This window comes from Mesoplodon densirostris, chromosome 1 (genome assembly GCF_025265405.1).
Source record: "Mesoplodon densirostris isolate mMesDen1 chromosome 1, mMesDen1 primary haplotype, whole genome shotgun sequence".
NCBI classification, from domain to species: Eukaryota; Metazoa; Chordata; class Mammalia; order Artiodactyla; family Ziphiidae; genus Mesoplodon; species Mesoplodon densirostris.
The window spans coordinates 19,711,185-19,735,361 of NC_082661.1; positions in this window are offsets into that span (position 1 = coordinate 19,711,185).

Genomic DNA, 24,177 nt, shown 5'->3' on the forward strand with positions numbered 1-24,177 from the left:
TGGTAAGCTGAAAGAGACAGTCATGGAGACAGCTGCAAGGGTGAGGTGCCCGTGGCTTCCAGTAATCAAGAGTTGATTGCAGCCCATGGGGCTGCTCTTCCTTATGGGTAAGGCCAGCCCAAAATCTAAAATCTTGGGGCTGATCCAACCTGATTAGCATTTTCCATCAGCTTCTGTTGGGCAGTAAGAACTCCCCAAGTCATCTCTTGTTGGCATTGTTCAGACTTTCTGCATTAAAGGAAGATGGCTCTCCAAGCCCCAAACATTAACCATTTAATTCACCCATAAATTCTGGGCCCCTTGCAGTGACCCTTCCATGATACAGAAGTTCCTTGCAGCCACAGCTAAACAGCTTAGAAGTAAGAGCATAACTGTCTTCCCTTCCATGCTTGTTTCTTTCCAGCTCCCAACCCTGAACTGTGCACTCCAGTCATTCCAAACCTCTGGCTACCTCCCTAATACACTCTGCTGCTTCTCTCCCCTGTGCCTTCGTCATTCATCTCATTTCCTCATTCCTTCCCTTGCCCACCTGGTAAATTCCCTCTCAGTTCAGGCCAACCTCATAAATGAAATCTTCCCACATTCACCCAGGTGGAGTTGACTACACCCCTCCTTGGTCCTGTTCCTCTGTAATGGTTCCTTCCATCCTTCAGGACACTTAAAGAAGATAAGGGAGAGGGTGCCCACAAATATATCTGATGTCAGCCACGTACCTGACACACTATGGGCACCCTGTGTAAGCTCACTCTGTTTGCATAATCTTTCCCCCATTAGATTATAAGAAAGTTGAAGACATGCATCACTTTTTTAATCACAGCATCCCTGATGCCTGGCACTTTGTAGGTGCCCCCCAAGGATGTTTATAACTTTAAGTTCAACTCACAATATTTGACAATAATCAATTTCTACTATGTAAGTGTCCAAGTGGTTAAGGTTTCATGTAGTAAGACCAGCAACAGAGCAGTTTCTATGCCTTCATCATTAGACTGAGCCCAGGAGGCCCACATTTAAGGTCAGCTTTACGGGCTGGAAATAACAAAAAGAAGGGAGAAAAAAATAAAAAGCTCTCACTTACTGAAGTAAACAAACATCAACTGCAAAAAGAAGGCAAGAAATAAGAAAGGTATATAAAGATTATAGTGATATCCTGGAGAATTCCATCCAGGCAGTCTCACTGCTGTGTTCTCCTGGCTGGATGGGTGGAGGTATAATTTATATGCCCAGACTTCATCATCCTGATTTTTTTTAAAGGTGATAAGTTGTTTTAATCAACCTGGCTTTCTTCCCCATGTCTGACACAGTTGTAAGCTAGAAGGCCATTTCCTGCAATTCCTCCTTCTATTTGGCTGATATATTATGTTCTCTTCCAAGTTTTTCTCTTGAGAGTATCCCCCTTTTATTATTTTCCTTCTCAGTTCTTATAATGAAAGTTTTGCAAAGTATGACAACTGTTTTTATTTCTGATCTAAAAGGGAGATGGTACAAAATAGAAAGAATATGAGTACAGCTGGAATGATTTTTGAGCAAACTGTGTTCTTAGCAGACAAACATCATGCAACTTATAGAAGCGGGAGGTCACTGCAGTTAGGGCACAGCCTCTCAGTTGTGAGACGGCCCTAAGAAGAAACGAAGTGACACCTGCCCCGCCTCACTGAGGTGACCTGTCTTCTCCTCCTGCTGCTTTATAAGTTACTGTCTTGTTTTTTTTTTTAATGAAGACTGCATCCATGTTTATGTTGGGCACTGTGCTAGCTACAGTCTCAGCACACAGTAAGGTTTTATCTTGATTAATAGTAATAATAATCATGCAACGTGAGAAAGTTTCAATTTCCCACAGCTTTATCTATCAGCTCCTTTGCACCTTCCCTGAAGTTGCCAAAAAGAAAAAGAATTCATTTGTACACACATCCACCCTGTGCCTCAACCATCCCCTTTTCTTTATATGCCAGATGAATTTCTCAGGGATGCAGGGTGCCAGGAGGAAAGCACTGCAATCCTGAAGCTCTATTCAGAACACTTCTCTAACTCTGCTGCATGTCCTTGAGCAAGTCACCCAGTGTTCTAAGATGGTTCTGCCTCCTTGCCTGCAAACATTGGGGCCTCCACCTCTGGTTGTCTGCCCTGTCAGATGGCACTGCCTTGGGACCAATCACACTGACCAGTGAAATAACGCTGCCCTTCATGATCTCCCACAGGGTTTCTTATACTTGTCTCTTGCAGGGAAGGGGTTTACAACAATGCTGATCATATTTGCTCATTGAATGATCAACTTGAACTGAACTGATCCTCTATGGTTAATCTATTATTCATTCCTAAAGGCTCAGCCCAACAGTCATCTCATCTCAACTTCTCTCACGGGACCACCTTGTATTACACACACACAGACACATGCCTTCTGTGCCGTCAACAGCCCAATGTTTAGACTTCAACTTCATACTTGCTTCCTGTCTGGATTCACCCCAGGTTCACAAGGATGGTTCAACATAGACAAATCAATCAATATGATATATACCACATCAACAAAAGAAAAGACAAAAGCTACATGATCATCTCAATAGATGCAGAAAAAGCATTTGATAAAATTCAACATCCATTCATGATAAAAACTCTTACCAAAGTGGGTATAGAGGGAACATACCTCAACATAATAAAAGCTATTTATGACAAACAAACCTACAGCCAATATAGTATTCAATGGTAAAAAGTTGAAAGCCTTCCCGCTAAAATCTGGAATAAGACAAGGATGCCCACTCTACCACTTCTATTCAACACAGTATTGGAAGTCCTAGCCACAGCAATCAGACAAGAAAAAGAAGTAAAAGATACCCAAATTGGAAGAGAAGAGGTAAAATTGTCATTATCTGTAGATGGCATGATACTATATATAGAAAACCCTAAAGATTCCACACAAAAACTACTAGAACTGATAAATTCAGCAAGGTAGGGGGATACAAGATTTACATACAGAAATCTGTTAAATATCAGAAAGGGAAAATTAAAAATACCTTTTAAAATCACATCAAAAAATATATATACTTAGGAGTAAACCTGACCAAGGAGGTGAAGTGAAAGACTTACATGCTGAGAACTATAAAACATTGATAGAGGAAACTGAAGATGATTCAAAGAAATGGAACAACATCCCATGCTCTTGTATTGGAAGAATATTGTTTAAGTGGCCATACTACCCAAAACAATCTACAGATTTAATGCTATCCCTATCAAATTACCCATGACATTTTTCACAGAACTAGAATAATAACCCTCCTAGACTTCAGACAATACTACAAAGCTACAGTAATCAAAATGGCATGGTATTGGCTCCAAAACAGACATATGGATCAATGGAACAGAAGAGAGAGCCCAGAAATAAACCTACACACCTATGATCAATTCATCTTCAACAAAGGAGGCAAGAATATACAATGGAGAAAAGACATTCTCTTCAGTAAGTGGTGTTGGGAAAGTTGGACAGTGCATGTAAATCAGTGAACTTAGAACATATCCCCACACCATACACAAAAATAAACTCTAAATGGCTTAAAGACTTAAATATAAGATATGATAGCATAAAATTCCTAGAAGAGAACATAGGCAAAACATTCTCTGACATAAATCATCCCTATGTTTTCTTAGGTCAGTCTCCCTTAGAAATAAAAGCAAAAATAAACAAATGGACCTAATCCAGTTTACAAGCTTTTGTACAGCAAAGGAAACCATAAACAAAAAGCCTGCAGAATGGGAGAAAATATTTGCACAATGCAACTGACAAGGGCTTAATTTCCAAAATATATACAAACAGCTCATAAAACAAAAAAAGAACCCAATCAAAAAAGGGGCAGAAGACCTAAATAGACATTTCTCCAAAGAAGATATACAGGTGGCCAATAGGCATGTGAAAATATCCTCAACATTGCTAATTATTAGAGAAATGCAAATCAAAACTAAATGAGGTACCACCTCACACCAGAGTGGCCATCATTAAAAAGTCTACAAATATGGGCTTCCCTGGTGGTGCAGTGGTTGAGAGTCCGCCTGCCGATGCAGGGGACACGGGTTCGTGCCCCAGTCCAGGAAGATCCCACATGCCGCAGAGCGGCTGGGCCCGTGAGCCATGGCCACTGAGCCTGCATGTCTGGAGCCTGTGCTCCACAACAGGAGAGGCCACAACAGTGAGGCCTGCGTACCACAAAAAAAAAAAAAGTCTTCAAATACATAACATGCTGGAGAGGATGTGGGGGAAGGGAACCCTCCTACATTGTTGGTGGGAATGTAAATTGGTACAGTCACTATGGAAAACAGTATGGCAGTTCCATAAAAAACTATAAGAGTTGCCATATGCTCCAGCAATCCCATTCCTGGGCGTATATCTGGATAAAACTCTAATTTGAAAAGATACATGCACCCCAATGTTCATAACAGCACTGTTTACAATAGCCAAGACATGAAAGCAACATAAATGTCCATTAACATGAATGGGTAAGGAAGATGTGGTACATATACACAATGGATTACTCAGCCATAAAAAAAGAATGAAATAAGCCATTTGCAGCAACATGGATGCAACTAGAGATTATCATACTAAGAGAAAGAAATACTGTATGATATCACTTACACATGGAATGTAAAATATGACACATGAACTTATTTACAGAACAGAAAGAGACTCACAGACATAGAAAACAAACTTATGGTTACCAAAGGGGAAAGGGCTTGGGAGAGGGATAAATTAGGAGTTTGGGATTAGCAGATACAAACTACTATATATAAAACAAACAACAAGGTTCTACTGTGGAGCACAGGGAACTTATTCAATATGCTGTAATAAACCAAAATGGAAAAGGGAAAAAAAAATCACCAGGTTTAGAAGTGAATAACTGAGGAGACCCAAGGAAAAGAGAGAGATTCTTCCCATTAGCTTCAGCAAAAATTCTGAGATTGAGCCTCATTGGCTAGCTTAGGCCACATGATAATCCCTGAACCAATCACTATAGTGACATGGATAGAGTGTCCTCATTGATGATATGTCAGAAGAAGGGAGAGTGGATGTAACCAGGTCAGAAAAAGGAAGAGTGGATGAACAAACAAACCTACAGTTATCTCACCAGTATTTAGCATTCATTAGGCACCTCTGGTGTCCTAGGCACAGCCAAGAAACAGCAGTCAGTGCTGTGTTGGGTTTTTATAAGCACTCAGCAAAGAGAGCCACAAAGAAAAGCTTTCTCCTCTGATACAACCCTCTCCCCTCAAACTCATTCCAAGAAAGGAGAGTAATTTATTCCAAGAGCAGTGTGACTTAGATTTCCTAGTCATTGTGATTGAGACATTTTAGGAACCAAGATCAAAATTCAGCAGTAAAAGTTGGAAGAAAGTAGGTAAAAATACCTCTACTTGCAAATGATGAAACGCAAAAGAATCATGGGTAAAACTACTAATAAATATTAAAAGAATTTAGTAAAATAACCAAATAGAAAATTAACATACTTTGCCAGCTATTAAAGTATTGTCCTTCAGCTCCAAATCCACCCATGTATACTCAGCTTTGTGAAGCAGAAATGGGATTCTACAAACCCAATTTCAGTTTTGTCAGTTAAATGAATAATGAATTTATTATTACTAGATCTTACAGGTCATGTAAACCTGTGAGATCTCTTTATTAAGTGTCAGTACTACAGATTTGGACAGATTTTTCTGTGTGGCTTTAACAGTAGGGGGCCCTAGAGGGAGACCACAGGGCTGGAGGAGGGAGAAGGGACTCACTTTTTCCTGTTGGCTTCCTGCCTACTTCCTATGCCTGTGAATGTCTCCAAGCAATGAGCCCTCACTCTAGTAGCAGCAGTGGGATCCAATTTTCAGTTTCTCCAAGAATTACAGAACCAGCCTCCTCATGTACCCTTCAAAGACACCAGCTCCAGCCAGTCCATGTCCTATCCTCAGAAGTCCACTTCCCATAGGCCCTTTCTCTGAGCTTGGAGAGGCCAGCACCAGCCCAGCAGACCCCTTCTCAAAGTCCAAGTGTCAGCTCTGCAGGACCCCACCCCAAACTTCTAGATTTAATAACTTCATCCTCTTCCCCTTTTACCAGTCCTATGGGCAGTAGCCACTTCCTGCAGTGCTTTCCTCTGTGACACCTTGGTGTTCTCTTTTCATCTTTTCAGTTACCCACTTAAAACCTTTATATCAGCAATTAGTTGTATGAAATAATCTGTGTTAAAATAATTGTTACTATTTCTGTCTTCTGACCCGACCTTGATTGATACCTATTGCAGAAAGCAACAGACTTCACATGTACAAAATAACCTATTAGAAGATATAAGGGAAGAGAAGATAAAACCCCATTCACAATAGCAAAGGGGATTAAAAAAAAAACCTAGGCATTAACCTCACAAGAAATGTGCATAACCTGTATGAGGGAACCTATAAAATACTCCGGAAAACACAAAATTTGTTTGAACCAATAGAAAGACATGTTCTTAGACAGGAAAACTCAGCATCATAAGGACATCTGTTGTGATCCCAATAAAGATTCAGTTAAGTTTTTTTTTCTGAAGCTAAACAAGTTGATAATAAAGTTCATATGGAAGAATAAAAAAGCAAGAATATCCAAGAAAGCTCCCCAAAACAAAGAATAATGGTGAGGTAAGGGCTAGACCTACTGGATATTAAAACATAAAGCCTTTATGAATAAAACAGTGTGCTATTACATCATTGATAGACCAGTGATCCAACAGAAAACCCCAAAATCTAAGCATATATGGCAATTTAATACTTGATGATGGCAGTATCTCAAATAAATGGTAAAAAAGTTTTAATAAATGATGTTAAGACTACTAGATGACCATATGGAAAAAACCAAAATATTCATTTCTCAAATTCCAAATGGAATAGATATTTAAAAGTTTTAGGATAAATTCCAAATGGAGTAGAGACTTAAAAGTTTTAAATAATAAATGGGGAAGGGACTTCCCTGGGGTCCAGTGGCTAAGACTCCGTGCTCCCACTGCAGGGGGCCCAGGTTTGATCCCTGGTCAGGGAACTAGATCCCACATGCTGCAAATAAGCATTCACATGCCACAACGAAAAGATTCTTCATGCCGCAATGAAGATCCCGCATGGGGCAATGAAGATCCTGCATGCCACAACTAAGACTCGGCACAGCAAAATTAAATTAAATTAAAATAAGTAAAATCTGTCCTAGCTATGACTCAAAACCTAAAAGCAATAAAAGGAAAGATATATACATTTAAGGACATTTTTTTAAAAAGGTTTTGCACAACAAAAAAAAATCTTATAAAGTTAAGAAAATGGCAAGCAGGGAAACTATTACAATGAATATCATAGACAAAAGACTAATATTCCAAATATATGAAAATCTAAAATTAAGAAACAGACTAAACCAAATTTAAAATAAGCAAAGTATATGAACCAACAACCCAAAACCTTTAATTAAATAAAAAGATATTTGACCTTGTTCAAAATAAGAGCAAATAAAACTACATACATATGACAAAAATCATATCTAGAATATAAAAAGAATTTCTAAAATAAGAAAGAAGCAAAACAATCTAATATAAAATGGAAAAAAAAACTTTAGCAGGCATTTCACAAAAGAAGATATTCGAATGACTATGAAAAGGTATTGTACTTAACACCACTAGTCATTAAGGAAATAGATATAAATCATAATGAACCGTCATTACATACCCACCAGAATGGCTAATATTTTAAAAGACTAATAACAAATTTTGGCAAGGATGTGGATCAGTGAGAGCTTTCATAGGCTGCTGATCAGGCATAAATTGTTACAACTATGTTGGGAAACTATTTGGCAGTGTCAGCTAAAGATAACGTGAGTCTACCCCATGACCCACAAATTCCACTTTTAAATAAATACCCAAGAGAAATAAGTGTAGATGTCCAAAAATGACATGGACAAAAGTTCTCATACTAGTGTTACTCAAAAAAGCACCCCCCCAAAAAAAAACCCTGGAAAACCTAAGTGCCCATCCACAGAATAACTATAATTTATTTAATCATACAGTGAAATACTACACAGTAGTAGAAAATAACCAACATGCTACATAGAACCACATGGATGAATCTCACAGATGCTCAATGAAAGAAGCCAGAAATAAAATCATGCTGTGTGATTTATTTATATGAGGAAAAGGTATCCATGGTGCTAGAAATCAATACTAGTTAGTTCTAGCAGCACTGTTGACTGAGAAATAGCAGAAAGAAGGTTTCCAGGTTCTGGAAATATATCTTGATCATGATGATAGTTACAGATGTGTATGTAAATAAAAGTATATCAAACTTTACACTAAAATTAGTTCACTGTACGTACTTTGTATGTTAGACCTCAGTGAACTTCAAGGATACCAGAAAAACTGAAATACTATTTCTCACCTATTAAACTGGCAAAAATTTAATAAGTTTGACAGCACTCTCTGTTGGTGAGGTTATGGTGAAATGGGCACTTCATACATTGCTGGATTGCCGTTACAACTTTTATGGAGGAGAATTTGGCAATGTCTAGCAAAATCACATATGCATCTATCCTTTCACCTCACAATTACACTTCTAGGAATCATTACTGTCAAGAATACAAAATGATCGTGTATAAAAATATTTATTGGGGCATTTTTTGTCATGACAAGATTAGAAACAAGATCTATGCTCATCAACGGGGGATTTGTTGAAAAAACAATGAAATTTCCATATAATGGAGGATCATGCAGTATAAAAGAGGATATAGAATACTTTCCTGGTTATATTCTTCAGTGACAAAAGGTGCAGAATGTTCTTTGGAGTATGTGATTTGAAAGGGCAGGGAGTGTAGTGGTTTAAAGATAACTATGAATTCTTTCACACTCCTTTTGTCCAGTACTGTGACCTCTTTTCCTTCCTTTTGAACCTGGGCTGGCTTACGACTACTTTGAACAATAGAATATGGTGGAAAGGACACTCGATCAGTCAGACTCCAGCCTTTGAATGGACTGTCAGCTTCCCCTTTACTCTCTTAGAACCCTAAACCATCATGTAGGAAGTCCTACTACCCTGCTAGAGAGACCACTGCATAGCCCTGAAACCACTTGGAGAAAGAGGAGGGCCCAGCTGAGCCCACATTTCCAGCCATCCTTGCTAAGGCACCTGGCACGTGAGTTGTCTTAGATCCTCCTGGCCAGCCCAGCCCAGTCAAGCCCAGCCACCACAAAAATATCATTGACACCACATGGAGCAGAAAAATTGCATGCAGTAGTAATATGCATATTTTTATTTTTAAAATGTTACATGTATTTTGTAGCAAATAATTGGACATCACTAGGAATCAAAATGTCGAAAATAAAGAAGTATAAATCAAAGAAATTAAAGACCCTGTGAAGTTAAATTTGAATGGAAAATATCAGTATGTACTCATATTTTTTCTGTTTCTAAAAATATTTCCTAGTTCTGTCCATTGAAAAGGCGTAGAAGCAATGACAACCCAGTGGCAATGAGCAACACTAGGGCCCAGATTGCACTCTCTAAATATCATTACCCACAAAAAGGCACCAGGACTTCTCATAGAAATGACTGAATCCAAGTCTGAGGTTGGAAATACACAAGATTAGCCTAAGGTATCTTGTACCAGGAAGGCAGAGAAGCTATCAAAGACAAATAGAGTCATGCCAAAAGGTCATAGGAGCCAAATCAAAGAAACATAGTGGCCTAAGATGACATCATGTGAGAAAAAGAAATAATGACTGCACTGGGTTGAAACATATCAAATATATAAAAATTCATGAATTCGTCGTGATACTAAAAAAAAATAAAATCTCATTTATCACCACTGGAGGTTGCTAAGGCACCAACTTACTACTCTAAAATTTGATAAAGTGAAAAGATCAAACACTTACTTTGCCTTTTCTGTATGAATTCTGTTTCAGAGTAATGAAAAGATTACTGGGGGAAAGTTCTTCCATACAGAAAAGTCCCAGGTAATAAAGTCAGAAGGAGTGGTGAAATTTGAATATCACCATTTGGCAACAACCCCACTGAAATAACAGATTTAGGCAATAACTATGAATGGATGCTAAAATTCATTAGCTGTAAGATTGATGGAGAACATCACAATGGAGAGATCAGGCTGACATCACTTAAACACATAAGGTCTACCTTTGCAACACTAAAAATGGGAGAAGCACACATATGCTTCCTGATGTATTACAATACAAAACATATAGCTCCACCTGTGAACCTATGAAATGCTCCTTTCAAAAAAAAAAAAAATGAACCTGAATCTGCTCAATCTCTAGATACAGCTGCAAGATAACAGGAAATACCAGGAATAGAGTAACAAGCTAAATGACATAATGAGAAAGTAATCAACCAAATCCAGAATGTGGAATATTTTGCAAGCCAAATGTTCTAGTACCTCCAGCAAATAAAATGGCATAAGGGATGGGAGAGATGGGTAAGAGAGTCTGACAGAGATACGAAAACCAAATGCAATATGTAGACCTTTTTGAGATCCTACATAACTAACTGCAGAGTGACTCAGGGAAAAAAAACTCTTTTGAGTTAATCAGTTTCTTAGTTAACAGGTGAAAGTTAAACATTTACCTACCTTATGACCTAGAAATTCCATTCCTAGTTATTTACCCAAGATAAATGAAAACATATATCCACAAAAAGATGTGTACAAGAAAGTTCATAGTCATTCATAATAGCCAAAAAGTTGGCATCGGGGGGTGGGGGAGATGCCCATCAACAGAAGAATGGATTAAAAAAGAGGGTGGTATATTCATACAATGGAATACTAGTTCTTAACAAAAACGAATGAATTACTATATACACAACATGGGTAGATCTCACAGATATTATGCTAAATGGAAGAGTCTAAACACAAACCAACATAGTATGATTCCCTTTATATGAAGTTCTAGAATAGGCAAAACTAATTTATGGCGGAAAAAGTAAGAAAAGTGATTGCCTCTGAAGGAAAGTTGAGTGGGATAAAAGTTGACTGGACTTTCTAAGGTGATGGGAATGTTCTATATCTTGATAGGAATGTGGATTACAAGAGAGTATGCATTTGTCAAAACGTGTGGAAATGTATACTTATGATTTGCAAACGTCACTCTAAGTAGTTTTTTAAAAAGTACTATAAACAAATGCTAACTGTAGTCAAGAGGTTTTCTTTTCACAGTGGTAGGTATTAACAATTCTAAAACCACTTTCTGTATATTCTAGGCTTGAACAAATAAGTAAATACTTTGAGGATAACATACATTGAGGGCCAGGTTTCTTAGGACTGGAGGATAGAGATACAAATGTGGAAAGGGGAACAACTAAAATGTATTGATTGGGACTAGAGGCATCAATGTTAATTTATAAGTTTTAATAGAATTTTAATACTTTCAGGTTTTATAAGTAAAATACATGTGTATACATGTATTTCCTATCTCTGTCCACTGAGGCATCACCAAAGGAATAACAGTAGCAGTGAGCACACCTAGCATCCAGAGCTTGGCTTCTGAATACTATTCTCCATTAAAAATAGTAAACTTTTTGAAAAAGCTGAATCCAGATCTAGAACAGGGAAAACACAGGGGATCCTGGAACACCTTGTTGCACCAAAAGTTAAGGAAGAGAGAACAAGGAGCTCCCCACTAGTTACTTATTAATTAACTGTACAATGGCGAAACCTGGGGACACTATCTTAACCATATGAATCTTAACCAAATGATCAAAGTCAACATCACCAAGATCCTCCTGATATGATGCACTGAGACCAACACATCACTGCTTTGGCATTACCGTCAAAAAGGCATAACTTAAAACTAATCATAAGGAAACTTCAGACAAACCCAAATTGGGATATTCTACAAAATAACTGGCCTGTACCCTTAAAAAACATGACAAGGTCAAGAAAGACAGAGATTGAGGAACTTTTCCATATGAAAAAGACTACAGGGACACAACAACTAAATGGGTGATTCTGGATTGGGCCTGGACTGGAAGAAAAGACTTAGCCAAATTTTGCATGTGGACTGAGGATAGATAATAGTGTTATATCAGTGGTAACTTTCTGGCTCTTGATAATTATACTGTAGTTATATACGAAAATGTCTTTGCTTTCAGAAAATGCACACTGACGTGTTTACTAGTAAAGGGATATGATCTGCAATATACTCTTCACATAGTTCAGAAATACATATATATATAAGTAGTAAATCAAATAGAGCAGAATGTAAGCATTTGGCAAATTTAGGCAAAGGGTATAATGAGAGTTACTTGCACTATTTGTGCAACTTCGTTGTCAGTTTTAAATTATGTATTTTTTAAATAACAAACCCCCAAAATAATCCTTTTGTAAATCAGAGAAATGAATACCGACAGGGTTAGATGATCTTTAGCATTCCTGGTAATTCTGAGTGCTGTGATAATGACACGGTGATTATGTTTAAGTCTTTGCTAGTTAGAAATACTGAATTATTTGTGGGTGATACGACATGATGTCAAAATCTGCTTTAAAGTATTCCAGTAAAAACAAAAAGTGAGGGGATAGATAAAAAGAATGGTTGAATACTGATAAATCTGGGTGATGGGTACAGGGAACTTCAATACACTATTCTCTTTCTTGTTGCACATAACTGAAATTTCCCATTAAAAAAAAAAAGTTTGCCAGATACATCAGGAAAGCATTCTCCAAGTAATGGAGAGGGAACCTTACCACCTGGGTCCCAGTTTCCACTGTGCGGTGGCCTCAGCAGGAGCCTGGGCAAGGTGAGGTCCGTCTGGTTAACTCTGCCTGGTCATCTGCAAAATGAGGCTCAAAGCTGCCTGTCTGTCTCGCTGCCAGGGCTCTTCCGAGGTGCAGAGTGAGAAGGATTTGCCAAGTCTCCCTGGCAGTGGCCACGTGTGCGAGGGCGGAGCTCTTGTCGCGTGGCTGCCCCCTGCCTGCCATTCAGCCCAGCCAGGTGGGTTGTCCCCAGCCATGTTGACCCCGCTGGCCGCCTGAGCTGCTGGCCTTCAGGGTCCCCTGTAGGCGGGCTGCATCCCACATACACACCTTCTGCTTTTCCAAATACTTTGGCAGCAGCAAACCTGGGGGTGGCAAGTGAGGGGGGGAGCTGCAGTAAGCCTGCCTTCATTACGGAGGAAATAAACACGTCAAGAGTGATTTTCCTCTCAGGAAGAAATTAATTTCTAAATGAAATAATGAGTTTCCTGATAGTCATTTGCAAGGCTTGGGACCTCGGAGCCGGGCCCTCTCCCTCTCTCTGTTCACTCCCCCTCAACCAGCTTGCTCTGCCTTGTCTGTGGATTAATGCCCCTTTCCCTGGCTGAGCTCGCCCTGGTGACACATGAGCGTTTCTCGGTCTGAGAAATGGGATAATGAGACGTCCAATTAAGGTGAGGTTCCGTGAGCGCTGGCTCCAGAAACACAGCCTGGCTGTGGGAGAGGGCTTTCAACTGGCTTGAGACAAGGAACAGATGACTTTGGGGACCACAGTCCTGAACACACCATTCTCAGGGCAGCTCTGGACAGACACAGCTGTGAGGCAAACCAAAAGTGGCTCCCTGGCCCCTGGCAAGTGAGGGAGAGGACCTGGCGAGGCGTCCTCGGAGAATTAGGGTCACCTGGGTAACTAGATCTCTTACTGCTGTGTACCCTGCCACTGCTTACCTTTCAGACTGCTGCTGGCCCTGCCACTGAGGCCACATGGAGTGCGGAGTGAGCTGGGCGGCTCTCAAAGCAGAAGGAGTACCCCTCCCCCAAAAAACTAGAGACAGAAGAGCTGCATCCATAATAAAAGTAATGATGGTCATCTATCATTCATTTAGGGTTAAGTGTTTGAAATGTATTATTCATTTAATTTTCCTTAAAAATATGTTTATTATCTCTACTTTTGTTATATATTTTTAAAATATTTAGATACATTTATTACCTCCACATGAGAAACCTGAAACTGAAGATAAAGTGACTTTCAGAGACCACAAAATAACAAGTGGGGAAGTAAGATTTGAACCTAGAACAAGTTTGAGTCTTAAGTCCCAACTCTTAAACTCTGTGCTACACTGCTACTGACTCTTAGGAACCAAAGCCCCAATCAGAATGGCAATTACCCAGGGGCCACCAGCTCCAGGAATGGAAGGCTCAATCAAGGGGAGTCTGGAATTCTGGGGCAAGAAATGTACCCCTGAACCTGGAGCAGAAGGCTGACCTGCAGTCTCTTCGAAGGTCACCAGGCTAAAAGCCAGGAAAACAGATCCCACATGACACCCTTCCTGGTCATTCAACCCCAAGAGAGGGTTTCTTGGATTCACAAAGGAGGAACTGTCAACCTGAGAGGTGATCTGAACTACCCAAGATTACCCAACTAGAACAGAACCCAGGACTCCAAGGTTACCCAACTAGAACAGCCCAGTAGCCCAGCACTCCCTTTCCTCCACAGCAGACCTCTTCCTGGGGGAGCCAAGGGATAACATCACCACTAAATGCCTTTCAGGGCTTCATGCAGCCTTTCATAAAACAAGACCCACAGTCTAGTGACGTATTTCACATTCTTTATTCAAAATCGATCTTAAACAGAGCCTATTAACCAGTAGTCCTTGTGCATTATCCCCATGGGTGGATAATTTAATAAGCCCATGTATGAGTTTCCTATTGCTGCTGTAACAGATTTATCACAAACTAAGTGGCTTAAAACAATGTAAATATATCCTCTTAATTTCTAGTCTAGAATCCATTTCACTGGGCTAAGTCAAGATGCCAACAGGGCTGGCTCCTGGAGACTCTAGGGGAGAATCAGTTGCCTGTTTCCCACTTGCAAAGGCAGCCTAATATGTCCAGACAAAACTCTAATCCAAAACGATACATGTACCCGCTATGTTCACATCAGCACTACTGGCAATAGCCAAGACATGGAAACAACCTAAATGTCCATCAACAGATGAATGGATAAAGATGTGGATATCATATGATTTCACTTATATGTGGAATCTAAAAAAAAATTATACAAATGAACCTATCTACGAAGCAGAAACAGACTCACAGACATAGAGAACGGACTGGTGGTTGCCAAGGGGGAGGGGGTTGGGGGAGAGATGGAGTGGGAGGTTGGGATAAGCAGATGCAAACTATTATATACAGGATGGATAAACAACAAGGTCCTACTGTAGAGCACAGGGAACTATATTCAATATCCTATGATAAACCATAAGGGAAAAGAATATTTTTAAAAAAGAATGTATGTGTATATATATATATATATATATATATATATATATATATATACACCTGAATCACTTTGCCATACAGCAGAGATTAATGCAACACTGTAACTCGACTATACTTCAATAGAAAATGAAATAAAAATAAAGGCAGCCTGCATCCCTTGGCTCATGGTTCCTTCTTCCATCTTCAAAGCCAGCAGCAGAGCATCTCACTCCCATGGTCACATTGCCTCTTTCTTCTACAGTCAGATCTCCCCCTGCCTCCCTCTTATAAGGACACTTGTGATTACCTTTTGGGTCCAGGTGGGTCCCCATCTCGAGATTCCTAACTTAACCACATCTTCAAAGTCCCTTTTGCCATATAAAGTAATGTGCACAGGTGCTAGGGATTAGGACCTGGATACCTCTGTGGGCCATTATTCAGCTTACCACAGTGAGGGGAAGACAGGGCTCAAAACCTTCCAGAAAACCTTCCAGACAACCTTCATAGGGCAACTGGGTTAATATTAAAATTACTGAGTTTGCCTCAAGTAAAGACAGGCAGGAGAGGAAATAGGAAACAGAAGATGACTGAGAATAAACCAAGAAGACTAGCCTCGTGTTGAACCAATGATGGATGCCCACCCTTTCAGAGGCCTCAGACACCCCTCCCTCTGGGAATAGAAGGAAAAGTTTGACCTTCTCCTCAAAAAATGCACAGACCCCCAAACATACCATTCAGTATATAATGTTTGATGTTTCGCAGACCCACTGCAGCCCATCAAGGCTAAATATTTGCTGTGTACAATCAAAGCAGACCTAACAGACTCAACTGGGTGTTCAGGTCGGAGTCTTACATCCCTAAGTCACTCCTCCTTAGCTCACTCTGTTTATTTGCTGACCCTGTCCTGGGTAGCTGGGGTTGGCACACTAACCAAAACTAGCCATCAAGCAAGTGATGTCTTAGGGCCTCCGCTGGTAAAGGCTCAAACTAGAATACACCACCAAAAACAAAAACAAAACTAACAGAAATTCTGGAAAATCTAGCTTCACTCATAAAAGTTCAATTTTCATAAATGGTACAATAAAAATTTATACATTTGAGTGGTTGGGGGAATTTTATTTTCAGAATCCACCATGCTAGATAATAATCAGACACCTAGGATAAATAAATGTATGTACATTATGAGAAAAAGAACCCAATAGGAGAAAAAATGGGCAAAGACGTGAACAGATAGTTCAAAAAAGAGACTAAATAGGGCTCAATGTCATTAGTCATCAAGGAAAGGCAAATTAAATCCAGGATATAACACTACACATCACCCAAATGGACAGACTAACAAAGAGAGATGGTTCTCTCTTTGAGAGAGTGTCGGCTAGGATGTGATGCAAGAGGAACTCTCGCATGACTCTGCAAGGGGAGAGGTGTACATTAGTACTCAACTAAAGCTGAACGTATGCATGCTGTATGACCCAGTAATTCACACAAAAATATATTGTTAATCAAAACGTATATATTAGAATGTTTATAACAGCACCATTACTTTTTACTTTTCTTAAATTGTAGAATGTACATAACATAACATTGACTTGTTATCCATTTTTAAGTGTGCAGTTTGGTGGCATTAAGCATTACACATTATTGTGCAACCATTACCATCATTCATCTCTAGAACATTTTTCATCTTCCCAAACTGAAACTCTGTACCCAAATAACTCCCCATTTCTTCCTCTCCCAGCCTCTAGCAACCACCATTCTACTTTCTGTCTCTATGAATTTGACTACTCTTGGTGCCTCACATAAGTAGAATCATACAATATTTGTTCTTTTGTGACTGGCTTTTTGCACTTAGCATAATGTTTTCAAGGTTTATGTGTCAGACTTCTCATACTTTTTAAGGCTGAATAAGATTCCATTGTCTGCATATACCACATTTTCTTTATCCATTCATCAGTGGACATCTGGGTTGCTTGTACCTTTTGGCTATTGTGAATAATGATGCTATGAACATGAGTGTACAAAAATATCTGTTTTGTTCTCTGCTTTCAATTCTTTGGGGTATATACCCAAAAACAGAATTACTGGATCATATAGTAATTCCATTTTTAATTTTTTGAGGAATCTTAGTATTGTTTTTCATAGTGGAAGCACCATTTTATCTTCCTACCACCAAAAGGGTTCCAATTTTTCCACATTCCGACACTTGTTATTTTGTTTTTTTCTTAGTATAGCCATCCTAATGAGTATGAAGTATATGTCATTGCAGTTTTGATTTGCATTTCCCTAATAGTTAATGATGTTGAGCGTCTTTCATGTGTTTATCGGCCATTTGTACATCTTCTTTGAAGAAATGTCTATTCAAGTCCTTTGCCCATTTGTTAATTGAGTAGTTTGGGTTTTTGTTGTTGAATTGTAGGAGTTCTTTATATATTCTGGATATTTGGATATTAACCCCTGAGCAGATATATAATATGAAAATATTTTCTCCCATTCCATGTGTTGCCTTTTCACTCTGCTGATAGTGTCCTTAGATACACAGAAATTTAAAATTTTAATTTAGTCCAGTTTATCTATTTTTTTCTTTTGTTGCCTGTGCTTTTAGTGTCATATCCAAGAAATCATTGCTAAATCCAACGTTATGAAGTTTTCCCCTACATTTTCTTTGAAGAGTTTTATGGTTTTAGCTCTTACATTTAGGTCTTTAGTCCATTTGAGTTAATTTTTGTATATGGTGTAAGGTAAGCATCCAACTTCATTCTTTTCAATGTGTATATCTAGTTTTCCCAGTACCACTTGTTGAAAGACTATCCTTTCCCTGTTGAATGGTCTTCTCGAAAATCATTTGACCATATATGTAAGGGTTTATTTCTGTTTTTTTTTGTTCTATTCCATTGTTCTATATGTCTGTCAACAGCACCATTTTTAATAGCCTAAAAGTAGAAACTACCCAAACTTCCATCAATAGCAGAATAAATACATAGTGAGATAATTGTACTGTGGGAATACTATACAGAAATGAGAATAAAAGATTTATAACTAGTAACACTAATTACTAGTGTTTGTGAGAATGAATCTCACAAACATATGTTGAACAACAACAACAACAAAAAGCCAGACACAAAAGAATACTTACTTTATGATTTCATTTACGTAAATTACAAAAGCAGGCAAGTCTAATGCTTCTAGAAGTCAGGATAGTCATTACTCCTAGAGGAAGAAAGGAGTGACAGGAAGGGCGTGTGGCAAGGACAAGAGGGGCTTCTGAGCTGGGGGTGATATTACATTTCTTGATCTGAGCGCTAGTTTCCTGAGTTTACTGAATTAGTAAAATTCATGAAACCATACATCTATAATTTGTGGATTTTTCTGAATTACATTGCAATAAAAAAAGTTTCTTTTTAAACACATATTCTATAGGCATAAAGCCTAGGAAATATTATTTCACTGCAAGAACCATTGTCACAGCCTTTGGTCTATCAAACAGCTCAGCCAATCAGAACTCAGCAACGCCCAGCCTGCTCCAATCACATACACGGAGTAGTGGTCAGCTGAAAAGAGCTTATGAAGTTCCCAGCATCAGCTACTACGGTTCATGTTCTGAGTTCATAAAACCGATATAAACCAAGTGCATTATCCATGATCAGTGTCTAATAATAAAACAATAAGATTATACCTGTTGCTACTACGTCTACGACTGGGAGACGGCATGACAAGGGCAGACAATTAAATCAGGATACGCAGTAAGTTAATCCTGCGAGACTTGGGAAAATGAGACGTGCCTCATCTCTTACTGTCACCAGGAGCCTTGTGAGTCATTCCAAAGCACCACTGGCCACAGGAGCCTCAGGAAAGATGTTTTCAACCTGTTTTGCCCCTTTGTACTGCTTCATGCAAGGCTGTGCTGCCTTTGCTCCCCTCATGCCTTTCAAATGGTTCCCTCTGTCTCTTGTGAGCACTCATCATATGCCAAACCCTGTGCTGAACACTCCCTGTATCATCTCCTCTACATCTGCACAACCACCCTGGAGGTGAGGACTATGCTACCCTCATTCAAAGGGAAGAAGATCGAGGCTTGAAAAGTGTAACCCCTTAGGGAGGCTGTGCATATGTGGCGGTACATGGGAAATCTCTGTCCCTTGCTCTCAATTGTGCTGTAAACCTAAAACTGCTCTAAAAAATAAAGTCTTTTAAAAAACACGTAAGCATCTTTCCCAAGCATAAGCAGTAAGTGGCAAATGTGGATTCAGAATGAGGCTCTCAGACTCCATACCCTGCCTCTTGCTCAGAATCCCACAGCACCTCTGTATCCTGATCTGTCCCCAGCCACAAAGAGCTTGGAGCCTTGCTGAGAAAATAAGACCTATCAGGACAAAAGGAGAATCCCCAGTGCCCTCAGTGATCAGGGGGCACCTGCTGTCTTACCCACCAAGCAGGGACTGTGTACTGTTTATCTCAGAGTCCTCATGCAGAGGACCAGAGCACAGAGTAAGCCTAGCAGAGTAGGTGCTTCATAAGTGTCTGTTGACTGAGAGGGAGAGAGGGAGGAACTGTTCCTTTGACAGGAGACCATAGAACAGTCTAGAAGCCATCACCACTCCCAGAACCCCACAGGGCTGGAGAGTCACAGTCTCCACCCACCCAAATATAGGAAGTCAAAAGCGGAGTTTAGCGGGTAGCTTGGTGCGATTCAGATCCTGACTTTATTTAAAATTTCGATATTTTGCTCAACACGATTTTTTTCTCTAATTTTGATTTTTTAAAATATTGCTTTGAAATATTACTCTTCTTGATTTTTGAGTCTTTTGGCACCCCCTGACGTTTCGCTCCCGAGGCAAGTGCCACTCTCCTCATCCTCATCCCAGCGCTGCACCATCTTCACACTTGAAGAGAAAGCCACACTCAGGACACAGCAGTCTTGTGAGTGCAAGCAGCGGACTCTCAGTCCACAACCACAGAGTCTGTGCCTGGACTATTCCAGCTCCGCCATCCCCAAGCAGTGCAAATGCGTGTGCTGGCAGCGCCTAACCACTGGAGGACAATTTGAACAATGTTTCGGTCTTTAATTAAATTTCAAGAACACCTGTTTCATCAGGTTATAAATTCCAAGTGAACTTTAAGAGGCATCTGTTTGGCACACAGAGCTTTTATTTTCTTGCCTGTAACCACAGCAACATTTTTGCTTGATTATCCATCCTTCATTCCTGCCACACACACCCCACCCTCTTCGTCCGCCTTTGGCGGCCACAGGGAGCGTATGGTGGCTTTTCACACTCCCTATTCAGCTCTCCGGCTGGCACAATAGCAGCACAACAGCATTTCATGCTGTTGATTTGCCTTTTCCTGATGGCTCACCTCAAATTGGGATACTTGTACAAGAAAGCACAGTGCTGTAAAGGGAACTTCCTTCACTACCTAAAACCGAAGAACTCAAACAACTGCCCCTTTTTTCAGCATCTCTAGCGCATAATTCAAGCCCTAGGCTGGCTGTCTCACATGTATGTGCCCCTCTCTCAGCTTCAGTTTCCTGCTCTGTGAAAGAAGGTGATGACAGTCACCCCCCAGCGCTGTAAGGATTAGGGGACTTTCTCTGAGGTCACACATCTAGTAAAGCAGGGGTCCCCAACCCCCAGGCCACGGACCTGTTAGGAACCAGGCCGCACAACAGGAGGTGAGCTGCGGGGAGCAAAGCTTCATCTGTATTTACAGCCGCTCTCCATCGCTGCATTACCGCCTGAGCTCCACCTCCTGTCAGATCAGTGGCGGCATTAGATTCTCATAGGAGCTCAAACCCTGCTGTGAACTGTGCACACAAGGGATCTAGGTTGCGGGCTCCTTATGAGAATCTAACACCTGATTATCTGAGGTGGAGCTGAGACCGTGATGCTAGTGCTGGGGAGTGGCTGCAAATACAGATTACCATTAGCAGGGAGGTTTGACTGCATGGAGACCATGATAAATCAATTGCTTGCAGACTCATATCAAAACCCTATCAGTGAGTGGCGAGTGAAAACAAGCTCAGGGCTCCCACTGATTCTGCATTATGGTGAGTTGTAGAATTATTTCATTATATATTACAGTGTAATAATAATAGAAATAAAGGGCACAATAAATGTAATGCGCTTGAATCATCCTGAAACCATCCACCCCCCACACCCGCCCAGTCCATGGAAAAACTGTCTTCCATGAAACCGGTCCCTGGTGCCAAAAAGGTTGGGGACCATTGTAGTAAAGGGTAGAGTAGGGAAGGCCTAAGAAGCCAGCCCTTCAGATTCCCAAATCTGCCCACCTCACCGACTTCTGGTTCTAGGACCGCAAAGTGACTCTAGGAAGGGTCACCTTGGGGTAAAGCAAGGAACACATGTCAAAAATGACAGGAGTGAGGAGGAAAAACTTAAAGAAGACTGTCACCTGCGTGAAGGCTTGACTGGGAGGGTGGGGGAGTCGGCGTTAGACCGCCCCCACCTGAGCTAGGGTTAAGCCCAGACAGAAGTCGGGAGATAGGCTGGGTGACGGTAATGAGACTGGGGTTGCTGTCAAGCACACTCTACACTGACTTGCCTAACTTCTCTATGCCTCGGTTTCCTCTTTTAGAAAATGAGGAAGTAGCGTCCAACTCACAGGCTTGAAGTATGATTTAGAAGAATTAATGTAAAATGTTTAGACTAGGGCCTGAGATATAGTAAGAGCTCAATAAGTGTTAAATTATTATTACTGTTATTGTTGTTGCTAAGTACCATATAAAGTGCTTTTTCCATGCATCCCCCCTTCCTACTATCTCCAAGATAACGTTTCAAACTCCTGGTGGTTTGGGCCATCATCACTCACATCCACCGTGTGCTCTTCTGTACAGCGTGGGCTTGCCTTCCCTCATGCTATCAGGTCCCCCAGGTGCCCTCTGCTACCCAGCACTTCAAGAGCACACTTGAGGCTGTCACCTCTGTCAAGGCTTCCCTGACCACTCCCGTCCTTGGGGACCTCCCTGTCCTCTGTAGCCTGGCCAACACATGCTGCCTTGTTTCCCCATTCACATGACACATCTGAAGGCACCCTGGCCTTGCCTATCCTTCCGCTGATGGAGACAGACCGTGGACCATCCCAGGGCCTGTGCTCAGAGCCCAGCTCAGCCCTGCCCAGTCCCGATGCTCGTTCCTCAGATATCTATGTGTGCTTTGTGCTAGAACATGAGGCTACAGCAATGAGCAAAGCAGAGGCAGAACCGGTCCTTGTGGAAGATGATAACACACACGTTATTAGAGAAATAACTATACAATTCCAAACTGTGATCAATGCAATGAAGCAAAATAAGAGTAAATGAACTATCTGGAGATGGATAAGTATCCTGCGGCTCAACATCAACTTAAAACTGAGAACATTTCACAACCTTTTCCTTTTCTAACAATCACTTTACTTGACATATCATACGCTATCATCTCTAAGCACAAAATCCCCAAATCATTGAGGTAGGAAGAAACCAAATGGGCCTTCCCGATTTTTCCTTGCCTTGGCAAAGGGCTGGCTTGCTCTGTGGCACAGAAGTTCCAGGCCCAGGCTCTGGGGCCTCTCGGTTTGGCACTGGCCTCTGGTTTGCAACTGAGCCTCAGGGTGGGAACAGCTCATTTGGAATTCTGGCAAGGCCTCCAGGAGGGAGCAGCATTCAGATTCCCTTCAACTAATTTTTTTTCCAAGCATAAACAGTGGTTGGGTTTTTAAAAGCCACCAAAGCAAGACAATGGTGAAAAATAAGATGCTGCAAGCAGGAAATGATAGCTAAAACCCATGCCTGGGGTCCGACCTGTGCAAACATCCAGCCAGTTGTTAGTTCTAAATCTGAATGGAGTTTTCCAGGTGCTTTCAGGGGATCACGGGATTTTATTTTTCTATCAGAGCACTCTCTAAAGGGATTTTGGGCTAAGCCTGGCAATTCTCCCCTTTCTTTCCTGGAATAGAAGGCAGCCAACTTTCTCTCACCTTCAGTCTTAAGTCTAACTTGAACAGTCCACTCATTCATTCTGGTTGCCTTTCTAGGGCCTGCAATTACTGTGTGTATGGAGGCCACAGCCGACCCTCCTCTACCAAGCCAGCCATGCTCATGCTGGGAAGGGCTCATTTCCCACTCAGCCTGTCCGCCTGCAGTGATTCCTGCTGGGGTCAGGCTTTTCCTTCCAGCCTCTCATTTCTTTGCCGCCTTCCCCTCCCAGGAAATACAGGACCTGAAGCAAATACTCAGCTTCAGCATCACCTGCTTCCGAGCGCCACCACTGTTGACTGTTCTGACCCGTGGACTCCAGAATTGTTTTCCTACCGCTGTGATACCTGCTGCTTTCCCTGCCTTAGCTGACTGTCTTGGACCTGACTTCATCCATTCCTGTTTGCCAAATGCTGTGCCATCTGCCGGGCAGGTCAGATTCTTGGTCATGGCCATGGGGTGTACCTGAGCTAACCTGGCCTTTGAAATCAGGCAAGCTTGGGTTCCACTCCCAGCAGCCCCATTCCCAGCCGAACTCCACTTTTTGCATCAGCAAAATATGGAGTTCCATAAAGTTAAAACAGAGAAAAAAATTAGTTTATCACTTGGCAGATTGAATGTCCTTAATGACATTATGTATATTCACCTGCTCCTCCAGGCTTAATGGCCATCCTATCGTGATAATAACACCAGTCCCATGGGACTATCCTGAGGATTAAAAGGGTTAATATGTGTGAAATGCCTGAATTCCTGCCAGACCCTTGGAAAAGACTAAATAAATATTTCACCCTCTCCCCCTTTAGTTCAAACTGGTCCTTTTCCCACCTATACCATTCTAACATGTATTATATCACAACTGCCTGTTACATGCCCTCTAGCCCCATACTGGATGGTCTTTTTTTTTTTTTTTTTTTCAGTACGTGGGCCTCTCACTGTTGTGGCCTCTCCCATTGTGGAGCACAGGCTCCGGACACGCAGGCTCAGCGGTCATGGCTCACGGGCCCAG